The sequence below is a fragment of the Scyliorhinus torazame genome, chromosome 11 (assembly GCF_047496885.1).
Source record: "Scyliorhinus torazame isolate Kashiwa2021f chromosome 11, sScyTor2.1, whole genome shotgun sequence".
NCBI classification, from domain to species: domain Eukaryota; kingdom Metazoa; phylum Chordata; class Chondrichthyes; order Carcharhiniformes; family Scyliorhinidae; genus Scyliorhinus; species Scyliorhinus torazame.
Window position 1 is genome coordinate 91504877 of NC_092717.1, and position 18025 is coordinate 91522901.

General features: G+C 46.8%; 1 protein-coding gene across 5 annotated transcripts in view; it reads left to right on the forward strand.

Moving 5' to 3' along the window:
• Positions 1–18025, forward strand: part of pag1 (phosphoprotein membrane anchor with glycosphingolipid microdomains 1) — a 344956-nt gene that overhangs the window by 142582 nt on the left and 184349 nt on the right. The gene's annotated exons all lie outside the window — the stretch shown is intronic.

The following is an 18025-nucleotide window of genomic DNA, read 5'->3' on the forward strand; positions in this document are numbered from 1 at the left end:
GGGATAAACACGCCAATTACAGGCTAGTCAGACTAATGTCAATGTTGAAGAATCTTGAGAGACCGTAATCCAGGATAAGATTAATTGGCACTTTGGAAAACATTGATTAATAAATGAAAGTCTGCATGAATTTGTTAAAGGCAAATTGTGTTTGACTTCTCCTTTGTTGAGGACATTCATAGATTCATAGAATTTACAGTGCAGAAGGAGGCCATTCGGCCCATCGAGTCTGCACCGGCTCTTGGAATGAGCAACCTACCCAAGGTCCACACCTCCACCCTCTCCCCATAACCCAGCAACCCCACCCAACACTATGGGCAATTTTGGACACTAAGAGCAATTTAGCATGGTCAATCCACCTAACCTGCACATCTTTGGACTGTGGGAGGAAACCCACGCACACACGGGGAGGATGTGCAGACTCCGCACAGACAGTGACCCAAGCCGGAATCGAACCTGGGACCCTGGAGCTGTGAAGCAATTGTGCTATCCACAATGCTACCGTGCTGCCCTAGTGTGACTAATGTGTATATGGACTTTTGAAAAGGTATTTGATAAAGTATTAGACAATAAACCAGCTCGCAAAATCGAAGCTGATGAGATTACAGGGACAGTGACTGCTCAGATATAACTGCAGGTTAAAGTCCAACAGGTTTGTTTTGATGTCACTAGCTTTCGGAGCGCTGCTCCTTCCTCAGGTGAATGAAGAGGTATGTTCCAGAAACATATATATAGACAAATTCAAAGATGCCAAACAATGCTTGCAATTCCAAGCATTGTTTGGCATCTTTGAATTTGTCTATATATATGTTTCTGGAACATACCTCTTCATTCACCTGAGGAAGGAGCAGCGCTCCGAAAGCTAGTGACATCGAAACAAACCTGTTGGACTTTAACCTGGTGCTGTAAGACTTCGTACTGTGCTCACCCCAGTCCAAAGCCGGCATCTCCACATCACAGATATAACTGGACAAGGGACCAAGCAGAGAGGAGTGGTGAACATTTGAATTGAGACTGGAGGGAAGTGTGTAGTGGTGTACTTCAAGGATCAATATCGAGACCACTGCTCTTTTTGAGATGTGGACTTGGAAATAAAGGACATAATTTCAAAGCTTTCAGATGGCACAGAGCTCGAGTGTAGTCAATAGTGAGAAGGATAGAAACAGATTTCAGGAGGACACAGGATCCCGAAATGAGCGACACATAGATGAAATCCAATGCCGAGAAGTGCAAAGTAGTTAATTTTGGTTGGAAGAATGAAGATGGGCAAAACTAATTGGTACAATTTTAAATGGGGCACAGGAACAGAGACATGGGGGTTGACTTACAAACTTTTAAAAATGGCTAGACTAGTTGATAAGTCTGTTAAGATGACATTTGGGAATCCTTACCTTGTTAAATCAAGGCCTAGAGTACAAAAACAAAGCCTCTTATAAAATACATGTTGTGTCCAATTCCAGCTGCTCCACTTTACGAAGGATGCCAAGGTCTTAAAGAGGGTGCAGTTTAGATTAACAAGAAACATACCCAGTATTAAAGAATCCTGTTAGATGGCAAGACAAGAGGTACTGGAGTAGTTCTTCTTGGAACAAAAAAGGTTAAGGCGAGATTTAACAGAGGTGTTCAAAATCTTAAAGGTTTTGATAATAAATAAAGAGAAGCTGTTTCCTCTTTCCAAAGATGACGTGAGGAAATAAAATTTAGGAACACAGGACCAAGAGTGAGCTATTCGGCCCGTCGAGCCTGCTCCACCATTCATTAGATCATGGGCTGGTCATCTATCTCAACGCTACGTTTCCCATACCTCTTGATGTCACCAGTGTCCAGAGATCTATTGATTCTCTGTCTTGAACATGCTTGATGATTGAGCACTGTTCTGGTATAGAGATTTCAAAAGATTCACCACCCTCTTGAGTGAAGAACGTCTTCAGTCTTAAGTGAACTGTCCCTTATTCTGTGACTGTGTGCCCTGGTTCTAGACACACCAGCCACAGAAACATCCTGTCTACATGTACACTGTCATGCCCTTTAAGAATTTTGTAAGTTTCAATGAGATCAACTCTCAAGCTTTGAAACTGAATACAGGCCCAGTGACCTCAATTTCTCCTCCAGACAATCCGCCCATCCCAGGTATTAATATGGCGAACCCCATTGCACTCAGTCTATGGCATGTATAAGAGAGCAGAACTGTACATAATACTCTAGGTGTGGTCTCACCAAGGCTCTATACAATTGCAGCAAGACATCATTACTCCTGTACTCAAATCCCTTGTGATGAATGTGAGCATACCATTTGGCTTCCTAATTGCTTATTGCACCTGTGTGCTAGCTTTTGGTAACTCATGAACAAGGACACCCAGGTCCTTTTGGGAATCAACATTTCCCAATCACTCACCATTTAAGAATTAAAAAAAAAAAATAGAGTACCCAATTCATTTTTTCCAATTAAAGGGCAATTTAGCATGGCCAATCCACCTAGCCTGCACATTTTTGGGTTGCGGGGGTGAAACCCACGCAAACACGGGGAGAATGTGCAAACTCCACACGGACAGTGACCCAGAGCCGGGATCAAACCTGGGACCTCGGTGCCATGAGGCAGCAGTGCTAACCCACTGCGCCACCATGCTGCCCTCCAGTTAAGAAATATTCTCCCAAAGTCATTGACTTCACACTTATTCACATTATATTTCATCTGCCATATTCTTGCCCATTCACTTAGCCTGCCCAAGTCCCCTTGAAGCCCACATGCATCATCCTCATAGTTTATATTCACACATAAACTATCAGCAATTTTGGAAATTTTACATTTGGTCCCCACATCCACTCGTTCTTGTTTATGTATTTGGTCTTCACCATAGAGCACACCAGTAACATCACAGAAATATCTAAGTCAGGAAATGAAATGAAATGAAAATTGCTTATTGTCACAAGTAGGCTTCAAATGAAGTTACTGTGAAAAGCCCCTAGTCGCCACATTCCGGCGCCTGTTCGGGGAGGCTGGTATGGGAATTTAACCGTGCTGCTGGCCTGCCTTGGTCTGCTTTAAAAGCCAGCTCTTTAGCCCTGTGCTAAACCAGCCCCTGGAAAGAGGGGAAGAGCTCATGAAAATTGCAATCATCAGAGAAGTGGTACTGAGAACATAGTTTGGAGCTGCAGGCTGGCAAGTCCTCAGGTCCTAATGGACTTCATCCTAGGGTCTTAAAATAAATGACTAATGGTTGTGGGATAATCCAGAATAAGTAAAAACTGTTGTAAAATAAAGGGTCCTGTCAACGGCTAATGGTGAGCCTGCTTCGCCACCAGAAAACTCACCACGGGGGCCCCGGAAAATTTCAGCCACAGTGTAATTGTTTAGTTGCTTAGTACTTTTCTACTTGTTACCAGTTTTGCAGATTTGTCCCAATCTTGGATTCCTTTTAAGGTTCCCATCCCACTGCCAATCTGGGTTAAAGCCTCCCCAACAGTACTAGCCAATTTCCTTGTGTAAGTGTTAGTCCCAGTCCTGCTATAGTGTAACGCAATCATCTGTACTAATGCCTCAAAAATCTGATGCCCTTCCTCCTATACCAATTCTCCAGTCATGTGTTCATTTGCTCAATCCCCCAATTCCTATGGACACGAGTACGTGGCACTGGGAGTAATCTTGAGATCACTGGATTTGGAGATTCTGCTTTTTAATTTTTTTCCTAAATCTGCTTTCAGAACCTCATTCCCCTCCCTACATATGTCCTTGGTACCAATATGGACTATGTCCTTTGGCTGTTCCCCCTCCCTCAGAAGAATATTACATCCTTGACCTTGGCACCAAGGAAGCAACCATACCATCCTAAATTCATGTCTAAAACTGCAGAAAGGCCTGTTGTCATGTGAGAGTACCTTTCAGAAATGGGTGCTTAAGAAATGTACCTTTAAGAAATGGGTGTTTATCAGTGATGTCAGAGTGTGGGTGGAGCTGGGCTGTCTGTCAGCTTTTTACTTTTGTTTTAGGCTGTTTGCTGCAGGGTGTGTTTTAGTTTCATTTTCAGTGTTGGAGCTGAAGTCAGACAGAGCAGGTGTGCTGTTGATCTCTCTGCCATGAAAAGATTGTCTCTTGATCATTTGGTGAATTCAGAATTATAAATGTTCTCAGCAGTGAATGTAAACCTAATGTGCTTCTGGTAAAAGATGTTTTAAGTCTTATGGATGTTAAAAGAAAAGCTTAAAGGATTACTTAGTGTTGTATTCTTTGGGGGTTGTATTTGAATTAATCGTTGCTAAGATGTTCACTATGTTTAAAAAAAGTTAACTTGAGTTCATAGAATAAACATTGTTTTGCTTTTAAAAATACTTTTCCATCTCTGCTCTACCACACCTGTAGAGTGGGACGTGTGCTCCCCATACCACAATCTAGTAAAAGTTGTGGGTCAGGTGAACTCCATGATACACTTTGGGGTTCTCTAAACCCTGGCCCATAACAAATTGGGGGCTCGTCCGGGATAAAAGTCTGTCTACTGGATTGGCTTAGTGAACTTAAAGACAGTGAGGGGTGAGCATATTGCGGTTGCTTTTCAGGTGTGGTATTCTAGTTTAAGTAAGGAGTGTGTTGTGGACAATGGCTCTTTCAGAGGCTCAGCCGCTTTTGGGGTGGAAACAGTCCACGCAGTACCTTACGACAGAGACTAAAAGCCGACTGTTAGATTTGGCAAAAACATTGCAGTTAACATTACCTGACAAAATGCGAAAAGGTGAGGTAATTATGGCGGTGGCTCAGCATTTAAAGTTGCCTGAGATACAGTCTGACTCATTAGAAATGGCAAAGATCCAGTTGCAGATTAAGCATCTTGAACATGAGAAAGAATTAAAGCAGCTTGAATACGAAACAGAGGAAAAAGAAAGAGAAAGAGAGGAAAAGGAGAGAGAATAAGGAGAAAAGAAAGAATAGCCCTAGCAGAACAAAAAGAAAGAGAAAGGGAGATACAGATAAGGGAAAAAGATAAAGAGAGAGAGTTTGAACTTCAGAAAATGGCCATGAAACATGGCAGTCAGTTAAAATTGGCAGACGTAAAGGGAAACGTAGAGTTGGATGAGAGTGATGAGGATAGTGCGAAAGAGCGTCAAAGGCTTGGTGGGAATCTATTAAAATATGTCCAAGCATTGCCAAGGTTTGACGAGAAGGAGGTAGAAGCCTTTTTCATTTCATTTGAGAAGGTGGCTAAACAAATGAAATGACCACAGGACGTGTGGGTATTACTGATTCAAACAAAGCTGGTAGGTAGGGCTAGTGAAGTGTTTTGCATCACTGCTGGAGGAGGTATCTGGGACGTATGAGGAGGTGAAAAAAATCCATCTTCGGTGCATATGAACTAGTGCCTGAAGCCGACAGACAAGGGTTTAGAAATTTAAGGAAAGAACCTGGTCAAACATACATGGAGTTTGAAAGGATCAAACAGAGTAATTTTGATAGGTGGATAAGGGCTTTGAAACTAGACCAAACGTATGAAGCTCTCGGAGAAATTATCCCTTTGGAGGAGTTTAAAAATTCAATTCCTGATGTAGTGAGAGCTCATGTGGAAGAACAGAGGGTTAAAACTGCGAGATTAGCAGCAGAAATGGCAGATGATTATGAATTTGTTCATAAATCAAAGCTTGGTTTCCGACATCAGTTTCAGTTTGTGAGGGATAGAAACTGGGGACATGAGAAATACTCAAGTGGTAAAGGTGATCTGATGGGAGATAATAAGGAGAGTGTACCTCAGATTAAAAATGAAACCCAGGAGGGTGGAAAGGAAATCAAAAATTTCAAATGTTTTCACTGTAATAAACTAGGCCATGTAAAGTCACAGTGTTGGTGGTTGAAGAAAAGCACTGGAAAGGCGGATGTGGTAAAACAGGATAAATCAGTGGGGTTTGTTAAAGTGGTAAAGGACAGCCCAAGTGAAGCGAAGGAGATGCAAAAGATTGTACAGCCTGATCAAGAGGTGATTGATAAGAAGGTGCCAGATCTCTTTAAAGAATTTACTTGTGCGGGTAAAGTTTACTCATGTATATCAGGAGGAGCAGGTAAAGAAGTCACAATTTTAAGAGATACGGAGCTAGTCAACATTTAATGGTAAGCGATGAGGAGTTATGTAGTTTGGGAAGAATGTTGCCAGAAAAGGTGGTAGTATGTGGAATTCGGGGTGAGAGGAGGAGTGATCAATTATATAATGTAAGGATGGAAAGTCCAGTGAAGAGTGGTGAAGTGATAGTAGGAGTAATAGAGAAACTATCTTGTCCAGGAATACAGTTTAACTTGGGTAATGATATAGCTGGATCGCAGGTGGGAGTGATGCCTACTGTGTTTGATAAGCCAGTGGAAAATCAAACAATTGAAGTGTTGAAGGACGAATATCCTGGGATTTTTCCAAATTGTGTAGTAACAAAGTCATTTCAGGATTACCCAATTGCACGGTATACATCGACGATCTGGTAATTTTCAGCCAGACATGGACAGAACATTTGAAACAGCTGATGGAGTTATTCGATCGACTTCAGGAGGCGAGTTTGGTGATAAACCTAGCCAAAATGAATTTGGAAAAGCCCAAGTCACTTTCCTTGGCCATACAAACGGACAAGGTCGTATGGTTACACGGGATGTGAAACAAACAGTTATTGAGGAGTTTCCAATACTCTCAAGATGAAGGGAAATAATGTGATTTCTTAGCATGAGTGGATTTGATCGAACATTTGTACAAATGTTTTGTAGCGTGATTGCTCCACTGATGGACTTGCTGAAGAAACATCAAAAATTTCAGTGGACAGCGGACTTTCAACAGGCATTTGACATCTGAAAGCATTGATAGCCAATGCTCCTTTGTTGGGGAGTGACAGGGGACTCTGTGATCAGATTGAACAAAAGTATCTGACTTTAAAGAGACATGCTGAGGCGTAGAGAAATGGACGGATCATGCAGAGACCTTGTTCAAAGAGACTGTCAATCGAGAAGGATTTCAGCTGGAAGAAGAACGGGGAAAGAATGGACTATATTATTATACCTGTTTGCGTGTGTTGTTTTTTTAAACGAAAAAGTATATTTACTGTGTGCATTTATTGTGAAAAGGTGAAAAATGAAACCATCTTGAAGTTGATGGGTTTTTTTTTCTTGGGGGGAGGTGTCATGTGAGAGTATCTTTCAGAAATGGGTGCTTAAGAAATGTACCTTTTAAGAATTGGGTGTTTATCAGTGATGTCAGAGTGTGGGTGGAGCTGGGCAGTCTGTCAGCTTTTTACTTTCGTTTTAGGCTGTTTGCTGCAGGGTGTGTTTTAGTTTTGTTTTCAGTGTTGGAGGTGAAGTCAGGCAGAGCAGGTGCACTGTTGATCTCTCTGCCATGAAAAGATTGTCTCTTGATCATTTGGTGAATTCAGAATTATAAATGTTCTCAGTAGTGAATGTAAACCTAATGTGCTTCTGGTAAAAGGTGATTTAAGTCTTATGGATGTTAAAAGAAAAGTTTAAAGAATTACTGAGTGTTGTATTCTTTGGGGATTGTATTTGAATTAATCGTTGCTAAGATGTTCACTATGTTTTAAAAAGGTTAACTTGAGTTCATAGAATAAACACTGTTTTGCTTTAAAAAATATTTTTCCATTTCTGCTCTACCTGTAGAGTGGGCCGTGTGCTCCCCATACCACAATCTAGTAAAAGTTGTGGGTCAGGTGAACTCCATGATACACTTTGGGGTTCTCTAAACCCTGGCCCATAACACTGTCTATCCCCTTAACTAGTGGATCCCAATCACTATTACTCGTCCACTCTTCGTTCTCCCCTCCTGTGTAGCTGAACCACCCATGGCACCATGGACTTGGCTCTTGCTACACTCCTCTGAGATACCATCACACTCTCCAGTATCCAAACAGGAAAAAGAGTCAGATAGCAAGATTGATTCAGGGGTCTCTGCACTACCTGCCTGGTTCTCTTAGACGACCTTGCAGCTGCCCATACCCAGTCTACAGGAATGCTTCAAAATTGCAGTCTGACCATCTCCCTAAATATGCTATCCGTGTAGTTCTCTCCCTTGTGGGTGCGCCCGATAACTCTACCCACTTCTTGAAATCTGAAACCCAGAGCTCAAGCTTTTGCAGCTGGTAATGCACCTCGCAGATGTGCCTGTCTAGGTCATATGGTGCATCCATGGCTTCCCAGATTCAACATGATTCATTTATGCAGAGTTAAAGTCCAGAATATATTGACTGAAACGGTGGTGGAAACAGATTCTGTAATCACTATCAAAACGAGTTGCTATACAATGCCTGGTTAGCTGTTTATTCACTTTGTGGAGTGCTTTCTGATACTTTATCCACAACAGATATTGCGACCATTGGTCTTAATTTTCCTGGATCCCCATGATGCATTTTTCAAAGATTAGCGCTATGTTCGCTGCTCATCAAGTCCCTGGGACGACTTAAATTTTTTCTCACATTTCCAAAAAATAAACTGAGCTTGCTGACCACTTCAAATAATTCCTCACTTAAGATTTCACTTGGACAATCGCTGCAGGGGAGGGGGGAGGAGGTTGTCAGAGATAGCTACTTGCCATCTCTCCTGCTTGCTGCATCTTCCATCCCTCGCTCTTTACGCAATCGCCACTCCTCAACCCTCCGGCTCATTCCTGATGGTGTTCCCCGCCTTTCCTGTTATCCGACCCTCCCGCACATCGCTTCACTCTCCTGAATCCTCATGTGAGCAGGGATTTGGAAGAGGAGTGGCGTGAGGCAGTAATCAACCTACGGGGTGGGGGCAGCTTTGAATTTAGGATCACGGAGGTCAGCCAGAAGCTGGGGAGCTGGCCAGCGGAAGGGCTGGGGAGCAGGAGACCCTGCTCTAAAATGGTGCCAATTGGGGCATGTGTCCCTACGTCTCACACGGCAACATTGTGTCGCCTGTCCATGGGTGCATCTTGGCTTTGTTTAGACTTCTGCTGCAGACTTTTACTTGGCTAAATCTTTTTGGAATTTCTACTTCCTCTTTCCCATTATTCCTCACCCCTAATTCAAATTCTGTGGTTTCAGACTATTTCCCATCTATAGACTACCCCTTGTGATCCTGGACACTGCAATAGACTCTGTGAAAGAAATCATGTGATGATTGGTGAGGTGCTGCAAAAGGATCTGGCAGATTAACCACACTGCAAATTAATAACTGACCTGGCAAGGGCAGTCCACCTAAAGTCACTTGAGATGTTTGAGGGCTATAGCCCCCATCAGTTGGTCTATGGGAGGAATTCCAAGATGCCTTGTATGCTGTGGAATATTCCCCTGCCCTACAATTAGTTCCATTTGGCCTGCACACATGTAGTTTACTTGCAGGGACAAGGGCATTCATCAAGATCTCTGAGAGCTGCAAGACATATTTTAAGACTATCTGAGATTAACTTTAATCCTGGGGATTTAGTATACTATAAAAGAGAGGGTCATAAAGAGTGAAAATGTCTGGGTAAGGGTGTGATGCTATGACAGTAATTCTCCAAAATGGCAGTCAGGCTCTTAAGGACCATTGATCTTGATTAATTGAGATTGATTATAAACTTTAATCATCTGAGCGGCTCATAGAAGGTAATGAGGCACCCTGTACGTCTCATACTCATGTGTTTGACAGTTATGAGAATAAGAATATGGTAGCTCAGGTAGATGGTGATGGGCAGAATGATACTGATGCACAGAACAGAGTTATCGTATCCAAAGGACAACTGCTTAGAATGGGTACTCAATTGATATATGACACAGGGTCCAGTAAATGGAGGCATGTGACTGTTGTAGAGAAACCAGGGAAAATTACCAGCAAATTCAAACATTGGCGAAATGGATAAGAGGTAAAATCCATGGACTGGCAATATGAGCTGAAACAGTGCAAGGTCTCAATTGATCTGAGAGTGGGCACAGCAAGAAGCCTTACAACACCAGGTTAAAGTCCCAACAGGATTGTTTGGAATCACTAGCTTTCAGAGCGCAGCTCCTAAGAGTGATTCTTGTGGTAAACCACATTATTGTCTTATATTCACTGTGCTGTATTGTACATGCCTGGGCTTGTCCAGGCTTGCTCTGCCTGTGGCTCCTCCCCTCAAGCTTCTGTATAAAAGTGCAAGTCTCCGCCTCTGGACCGAGTTCGGGTCCAGAGGCAGGAGGCTTGCTGTTTAGTGTATTAAAGCCTCAGTTACATTTATCACTCATCGTCTATTATTGATGGTGTATCAATTTAATACACTAAACTTCTAAAGATGGACTCTTCACTCAAGGTGAACTCCTCACTCAAGCCTGATCGCTTGCAACTGGACGCAAAAGCAGCTGACGCTACAGAGACTTTTGAACACTGGCTAAGCTGCTTCGAGGCGTACCTCGCATCTTTCAACGAAGATTTCACAGACCTCCAGAAGAAGCAGGTTTGCACGCACGGGTGAGCCCAAGAGTCTTTAACCTCATCAGGGACGCCCCCTCGTACGCGGAATCAATAACGCGGCTAATGGGACATTACGTGAAATCCGTTAACCAGGTATATGCTAGGCACGTCCTCGCCATGAGACGTCAACACCCTCGGGAATCACTCGCGGAATTCCTGTGTGGCTCTGCCGGAACTGTGACTGTCGGACGATATCGGCTACCCAGCACGCGGAGCTGCTGATCATGGATGCCTATGTCGCGGGCATGCACTCAAACTATATCCGCCAACGATTATTAGAATGGGGGACATTCGGCCTCTCAGAGACAGGACAACTCTCCAACTCACTGGAGGTGGCCTCCCAGAACATGGGGGGCCGACACCTCCAACCGCACGGCACCCTCATGGGCCTTGTGGGCGCAGCCATCAACTGACCCGGGTGCGACACAAGCCTGCGCCGCACAGCGGCCCGCCAACGCCGGAGGCCCAAGTGCTACTTCTGCGGCCAGAGTAATCACCCCCGACAACGCTGCCCGGCACGGAACGTGACCGTAACAGCTGTGGGAAGAAGGGACACTTAACAAAAGCCTGCCAGGCCCGACCCCCCCCTAAACCTTCTAGGCCCAGCAGCGCTGCTTGCTGCCTGTCAGGGCACTCTCAACTGCCGCGCCACCCGCCATGTGCGACCCGCGGGTGCCGCCATCTTTAATTTCGGCCGACATGTGCGACCCACGGGGGCTGCCATCTTGGACGCCATCTTACACCCCACCCGCCACGTGCGACCCACAGGGGCCGCCATCTTGGGACCATTCCGCGGCCTACCGGGAGCTCTGCTCACCCGACCGTACGCTGGCCGCCGCCATCTCCGACCGGCTACCAACCGCCTTCCGACACTCGCCTCCGTCACACTCGACCAGTCCCGGCCGCACCACCTCGCGAAGTCCACGATGACCATCAGGATCAACGGGCACGAGACAGCCTGCCTTTTCGACTCCAGGAGCACGGATAGCTTCATACATCCAGATACGGTAAGGCACTGCTCCCTGCCCATCCTACCCGCGATCCAAAAAATCTCCCTGGCTTCCGGATCCCACGCAGTGGAAATCCGGTGGTACTGTGTCGCGACCCTCACTGTGCAAGGCGTAGGGTACACCAACTTTAGGCTCGACGTCCTCCCCCATCTCTGCGCTGCCCTATTACTGGGGCTCGACTTCCAGTGCCTTAGCCTAAAGTTCAACAGACCCCTGCGCCCCCTCACCGTCGAAAAGGAGGCCCAAGCCATAGTAGAAGCTGTGAGACATTGGAGCCATTACCTGGCCGGCAGGTGATTCATTCTCCTCACTGACCAATGGTCGGTTGCCTTCGTGTTCAATAACACACAACGGGGCAAGATTAAGAATGACAAGATTCTGAGGTGGACGATCGAGCTCTCCACCTACAACTATGATATCTTGTATCGACTCGGGAAGCTCAATGAGCCCCTAGATGCCCTATCCCGCGGTACATGAGCCAGCGCACAAGTAGACCGACTCCGAACCCTCCACAACGACCTCTGTCACCCGGGGGTCACCCGCTTTTTCCACTTTATCAAGGCTCGCAACCTGCCCTACTCCATCGAGGAGATCAGGTCCGTGACCAGTAACTGCCAGGTCTGCGCGGAGTGCAAACCGCACTTCTATCAGCCAGACAGAGCACATCTGCTAAAGGCCTCCCACCCGTTTGAGCGCCTCAGCATGGACTTCAAAGGGCCCCTCCCCTCCACTGACTGTAACGTGTACTTCCCCAACATCGTTGATGAGTACTCCAGATTCCCCTTCGCCATCCCCTGCTCTGACATGACCTCTGCCTCCGTTATCAAGGCCCTGCACAGCCTGTTCGGGTTCCCCGCCTACACCCACAGTGATCGGGGCTCCTCCTTTATGAGCGACGAGCTGTCAGTTCCTGCTCAGCAAAGTCATCGGGACGACCAGCTACAACCCCCGGAGAAATGGACAGGTGGAGAGGGAGAACGCAATGGTCTGGAAGGCTGTCCTCCTGGCCCTACGGTCGAAAAGTTTGCCAGTCTCCCGCTGCAGGAGGTCCTCCCCGATGCACTCCGCTCCATCCGGTCGCTCCTATGTATGGCCACTAACGAGACTCCTCATGAGCGAATGTTTGCTTTCCCCAGGAAGTCCACCTCCGGGGTCTCGCTTCCGTCCTGGCTGACAGTCCCGGGGCCCGTCCTTCTCCGCAAGCATGCAAGGAGCCATAAAACCGACCCCCTCTTCGAGAAGGTCCTGCTGCTCCATGCAAACCCTCAATATGCCTACGTGACACACCAAGACAGGCGGCAAGACATGGTCTCCCTTTGGGATTTGGTTCCTGCAGGCTCCCCGGCGACCATCACCACCACACCCCACCCTACACCGTCTTCCGCCACCTCCGCCCACTTCCCTCATGACCTGACACCCGCAGGCCCACCGAGGACAAGCACCACCACCTCTGCCCATACACCGCCCACCCCCCCACCTTCGCCGATCAACATCTGGGTGAAGAAGAAGAAGTCAACACGCTCCCGGGCGCGCATGTCTCGACGCCGGCACCCACACCACAGTGGGGACTGAGACGGTCACAGCGGAAGGTCAAGGCCCCCAACAGACTGGACCTTTAAGACCACTTCAGACCCCGCCGGACTTTTTTTAAAAACCGGGGGTGAATGTGGTAAACCACGTTATTGTCTTATATTCACTGTGCTGTAGTGTACATGCCTGGGCTTGTCCAGGCTGGCTCCATCTGTGACTCCTCCCCTCCGGCTTCTGTACAAAAGTGGCAAGTCTCCGCCTCCGGACCCAGTTCGGGTCCAGAGGCAGGAGGCTTGCTTTTAATGTATTAAAGCCTCAGTTACGTTTATCACTCGTCGTCTATTATTGATGGTGTATCAATTCTGGCACTCGGAAACAATCACGTACTGGTGAAAAGATGTCTTATCTTAGAAGGGAGAGATCCTGTAGTAGTAGTAGTAGTTCACAAAAAGATAGACTGGGACTTCCGATGACGGTGATTGGCTGAGCGGACGCACACCAGGTGGCTCTCCTCCCAAACTAACCCAACAGTGGCAATTTATTGAGAATTTCGGCTTAAAAAGCCCACCAAAACCCAGCCAAATGCGAAAGATGCGTAAAATATGCGTCCAAAAAAGGGTCTAAAAAATGTTAGCTGGGGTTACTGGGTTACGGGAATAGGGTGGAGGTGTGGGCTTGGGTGGGATGCTCTTTCCAAGAGCCGGTGCAGACTCGATGGGCCGAATGGCCTCCTTCTGCACTGTAAATGTTATGGTTCTTTAAAGGAATATGCCTAGTAATAATAAACAGAGGGGACGGCAAGATATTAGGAGCAGCAGCGAAGGAAAGTGGCAGGAGCTGCGGGCATGCAGATAGGCACCCACACAAGGCGAGACGGAGGTTCAGGCGAACCAGGAAGGGGAAAAGCTGGCGAACCGAACAGCGGAGCGGGAACAGGACACGGCGACCATCCCCCCCAGGCCCCCCTCCCCGCGCAGGGGGAAGAATGGAGAAGCGCGCTGAAAAGGGAGTTAAATGCCATGAAGGAGGCGATCAGGACGGAGTTACACACTATGATGAAGGCGGTGATGTCGGAGGCGATAAACAAAATGCAGCGGACCATATAAGGCCTCAGAAGGAAGGTGGAGGCGCAGGAGAAAGCAATGCTGGAGTTGGAGAAGGCCGCCTCAGACCAGAGTGACAGGATTGTAGATCTGGAAATTGAGGTGAGACGGTTGATGACGACCCAGGTGATGTACCGTCAATTTAGACGAGACGAGAATGGTAAAACAATCGAGGCTTTATTGCACAAGATGTTGTGCCTCCTGCAGCTGGAACCAGAATGGGAGCAGCGCAGGAGAGCATACACTTTTATACGTCACTTGCTGGGAGGAGCCAGCAGGCTGGGATTTACTGTGGTACCTGTAATACAGGGACAGTACCGTAATACATGCAATGTGTTACCAGTGGTGTTTACCACACCAGGGGATCCTAAGCGAGAAAGTGGAGGACCAGGAAAACAGGTCCAGATGGCAGAATATTGGGCCTGCCAGTGGGGATAGAGGGTAGAGATCTAACGGGCTACATCGCCCAAATGCTGGGCAAGCTAGTGGGGAGGGAGAGCTTTCCAAAACCCCCAGAAATGCACAGGTCGCTTCGACCCAGGCCCAAAGCCGGGAGTAGCCCAGAGCGATTATCGAAATCTGCACCGGTTCCATGACCGGGAAAAAAATCTTAAGGTGGGCCCGTCAGACAAAATCATGCTCGTGGCAAGGGAAGAAGATAAGGGTGTACCAGGACTTTGGAGCGGACCTTGGCAAAAAAGGGTCGAGTTCAACCGAGCAGAATCATCACCCTACAAAAGTAGGATGCGATTTGGGATGTTATTCCCGGCCAGACTCTGAGCAACATTCAAGGGAAAGGAACTGTACTTTAACACCCCAGCGGAGGCTGATGAGTTTGTGAAATCGAACAAATTGGGGGAGAAACAATCGCAACAACAATGAAAGGTGCAGGCGCGGAAAAAAGGATTGAAACAAAGAGTGGAGGACAAACCGCAAACAGAGACTATAATATCACGAACTCTCTGCGTATGTTTTTGTTTTACGTGGGTCTGTGCTGCCTCACTTTCGGGCTCTTCTCTTCCCTCAATGTGATGAGAGGAAACAGAGCAAGGGGAGCGAGAGTGAGAAAAACAAGCAGGCAGGAGGGCGAGATAAGGGTTGGGAAGAGGAGGGGAAAGCAGGGCCAGAGCCGGGCAAGTACTGGGAGGGGAGCCACCGTGCTAGTGACGTGGGCCAACACAGGAGGGCAGAAAGAAAGGAGGGCCATGGCACACCTCTCCAAGAGAGGGAGCACCTGGAACAAAGAGGGGACAGGGACAGGGCAGAAGGGAGGGAGGAACATGGGGGTAGGGGAGGAGGGTCGGGGGGGAGCGCAGAACAAAAAAGAAGCAAAGGGAAGGTGAAGGTAGAGAAACAGAACAGACGCAGTGATGCGACCATCAATTCACACGAAACCGGGAGTAGAAGTAAACTGTGGCTTTAATCAACTAGAACAGTGCCTGCCTGCGACTGATCTGTTAGTGGGAGCCGCCTACAGGGTGACTGCTCTTTATACCTCCCCTCAAGGGGTGGAGCCAGGGGCGGAGCCCACACAGGCCCCAACATGCTACATCATAGGTAATACCTTACACTGGTCCATAGGTGGAGCCCACATGGGCAACAGCGTAATACAGATATGCACATGATGAATTGTTACAGCAATACATTCACCACACGCAGGCCTCGGCAGGCATGGAGCAGAGTGAGGAACCAAGATGGCGCCGCAAACAGCCACTCGGGAGGGCATCAGGGCGAAGGGAGACCCCGAAGTTCAGGGGTGCATCCACGTGGCGTACACATAGTTGGGGGCCATGTTGGGTGACCTCTGGACAAAGGGAAACACCGAAGCGCTGGGGCTTACCTCATGGTCAGAGTGGCGATCGCTGCCGTTTTGGACGGCGCCCTAACAGGACCAGGGTGGTCAAAAAGACCCCACCAGGATTGTTACCTGGAACGTAAGGGGACTCAACGGCCCAGTGAAAAAATCCAGAGTCTTCGCCCATTTAAGAAGCCTAAAAGCAGACATAATCTACTTACAAGAAACAAACCTGAGGGAGAAGGACCGACTGCTGGTAAGGAAGGGCTGGGTGGGACAGACACACCACTCATGCTACGGACGAGGGCTAGAGGGGGTAGCAATACTAATCAACAAGGAAACGAGGTTTACAGAAACCAAGACAGTTATGGACAGGGGGACGGTACGTCATGATTAGCAGTGGCCTGGAAGGGGCACCGGTGGTACTGGTAAATGTGTGCGCTCCTGCACCCCACTGGAAGCCTCTGAAAGAGCACCCAACCTAAGCCCACTCCCCCCACCCTATCCCCGTAACCTAGCCTGTACACCCCTGGACACTAGGGGGCAATTTTGCATGGCCAATCCACCTAACTAGCACATCTTTGAACAATGGGAGGAAACCAGAGCACTTGCAAGAAACCCACGCAGACACAGGGAGAAAGTGCAACCTCCACACAGTCACCCAAGGCCGAAATTGAACCCAGGTCCCTAGCGCTGTGAGGGAGTAGTGCAGTCTTTCCAATGTATTTTTGAGCCATAAGTTGCTGGAAATGTGAGTTATGGCAGGATGATATTATCAGTGCATATGGAACTTTCCTCAATGATAGATATTTAAGGATGAAGAATGAAAAAGCAAGCAGTGAAGATAATTAAGTGAATGTATGTCAAATTAAACACAGAAAAAAACATGGATTGAGAGTTGAAGAAGAAAGGAAAGGCTTAAATAAAAATAGTTTATATTTACGTAAACCTCCAGGAACAATTTATTATCCGTAGGAGTGAAGCCCCACAGCTTCGACTGTGCTTTTCCGGCTCTCCCATGGACAAATTTCATATCAAGACCTGAGATGATTAATAGGGCCCTTGTGACAAGGAATACCAGCCATGATGTCTATGATTAGATTAATGTGTATTTATGGCAATTTCGACTGATAGCACATCCCTTTCTCACCACAAATTGCTGGAGTTAGCATTCACAAAGGTGAAAGTTGTGAACTTGTGATTATTTTCCCATCAGTTTGTCAACCTTTGTCTGTACAATCCAACCACGTTAAAAAATAAAGAACGGGTGGCGCAGTGGGTTAGCCCTGTTGCCTCACGGCGCCGAGGTTACAGGTTCGATCCTGGCTCTGGGTCACTGTCTTTGTGGAGTTTACACATTCTCCCCATGTTTGCGTGGGTTTTGCCCCGGAACCCAAAGATGTGCCTGCTAGGTCGATTGGCCATGCTAAATTGCCCCTTAATTGGAAAAAATGAATTGGGTACTCTAAATTTTAAAAAAAATAAAGAACAAGACTGGGAAAGATGCTGCAGTGTCTTTGGGTGGTTCCCAAAATACTTCTCAGTCAGAATTTGAAATTGCCACAGTAATTGCACAACAAGTACCCTGTCAACAATTGAATTAATACCACTTTGTGGAGAAGGATCATTGACTGGCAAGATCAAAAGCCTAGTTTCTCATTTCATTTCTTTTTTTTTATCCTCCACTTTTTTGTGTCATGATTTCTGTTATCATTGCAGGATGTGACTGTTAATTTACCCAAACAGACTTCAGTGTCAACACAGTGAGAGGAACCAGAGTTCTATTTTTGTGGATTCCCAGTGTCTGAAGCCTGACCCTGGTACCAGTATACACTCTGAATTATTGCAGACCATGTGGTATTATTCCTGGATTGTGACAAAATAGAGTTTAGAGAAAAGCTATTTTAGATTTTATTTCAAACTTCCTCATTAGTTGCCAGTAAGCTATAAACTTGACAGTTTCGTCCAACCATCAATTCTGAATAAAAATAAAATTCATAACACATTTTAATTACCTTAAAAATAAAGGGCACGCTTTAATGGGGGGAAAAAACAGAGTCCCATTTTGGGCATATTTAGCGGATGGACTCACTTTGGAGCATCCGCAATGCTGAGGACGTCGTGGATAGCACGTTTAGTGAGTTGGTCACACCTCAGGTGAAAGGTACTGAGGGAG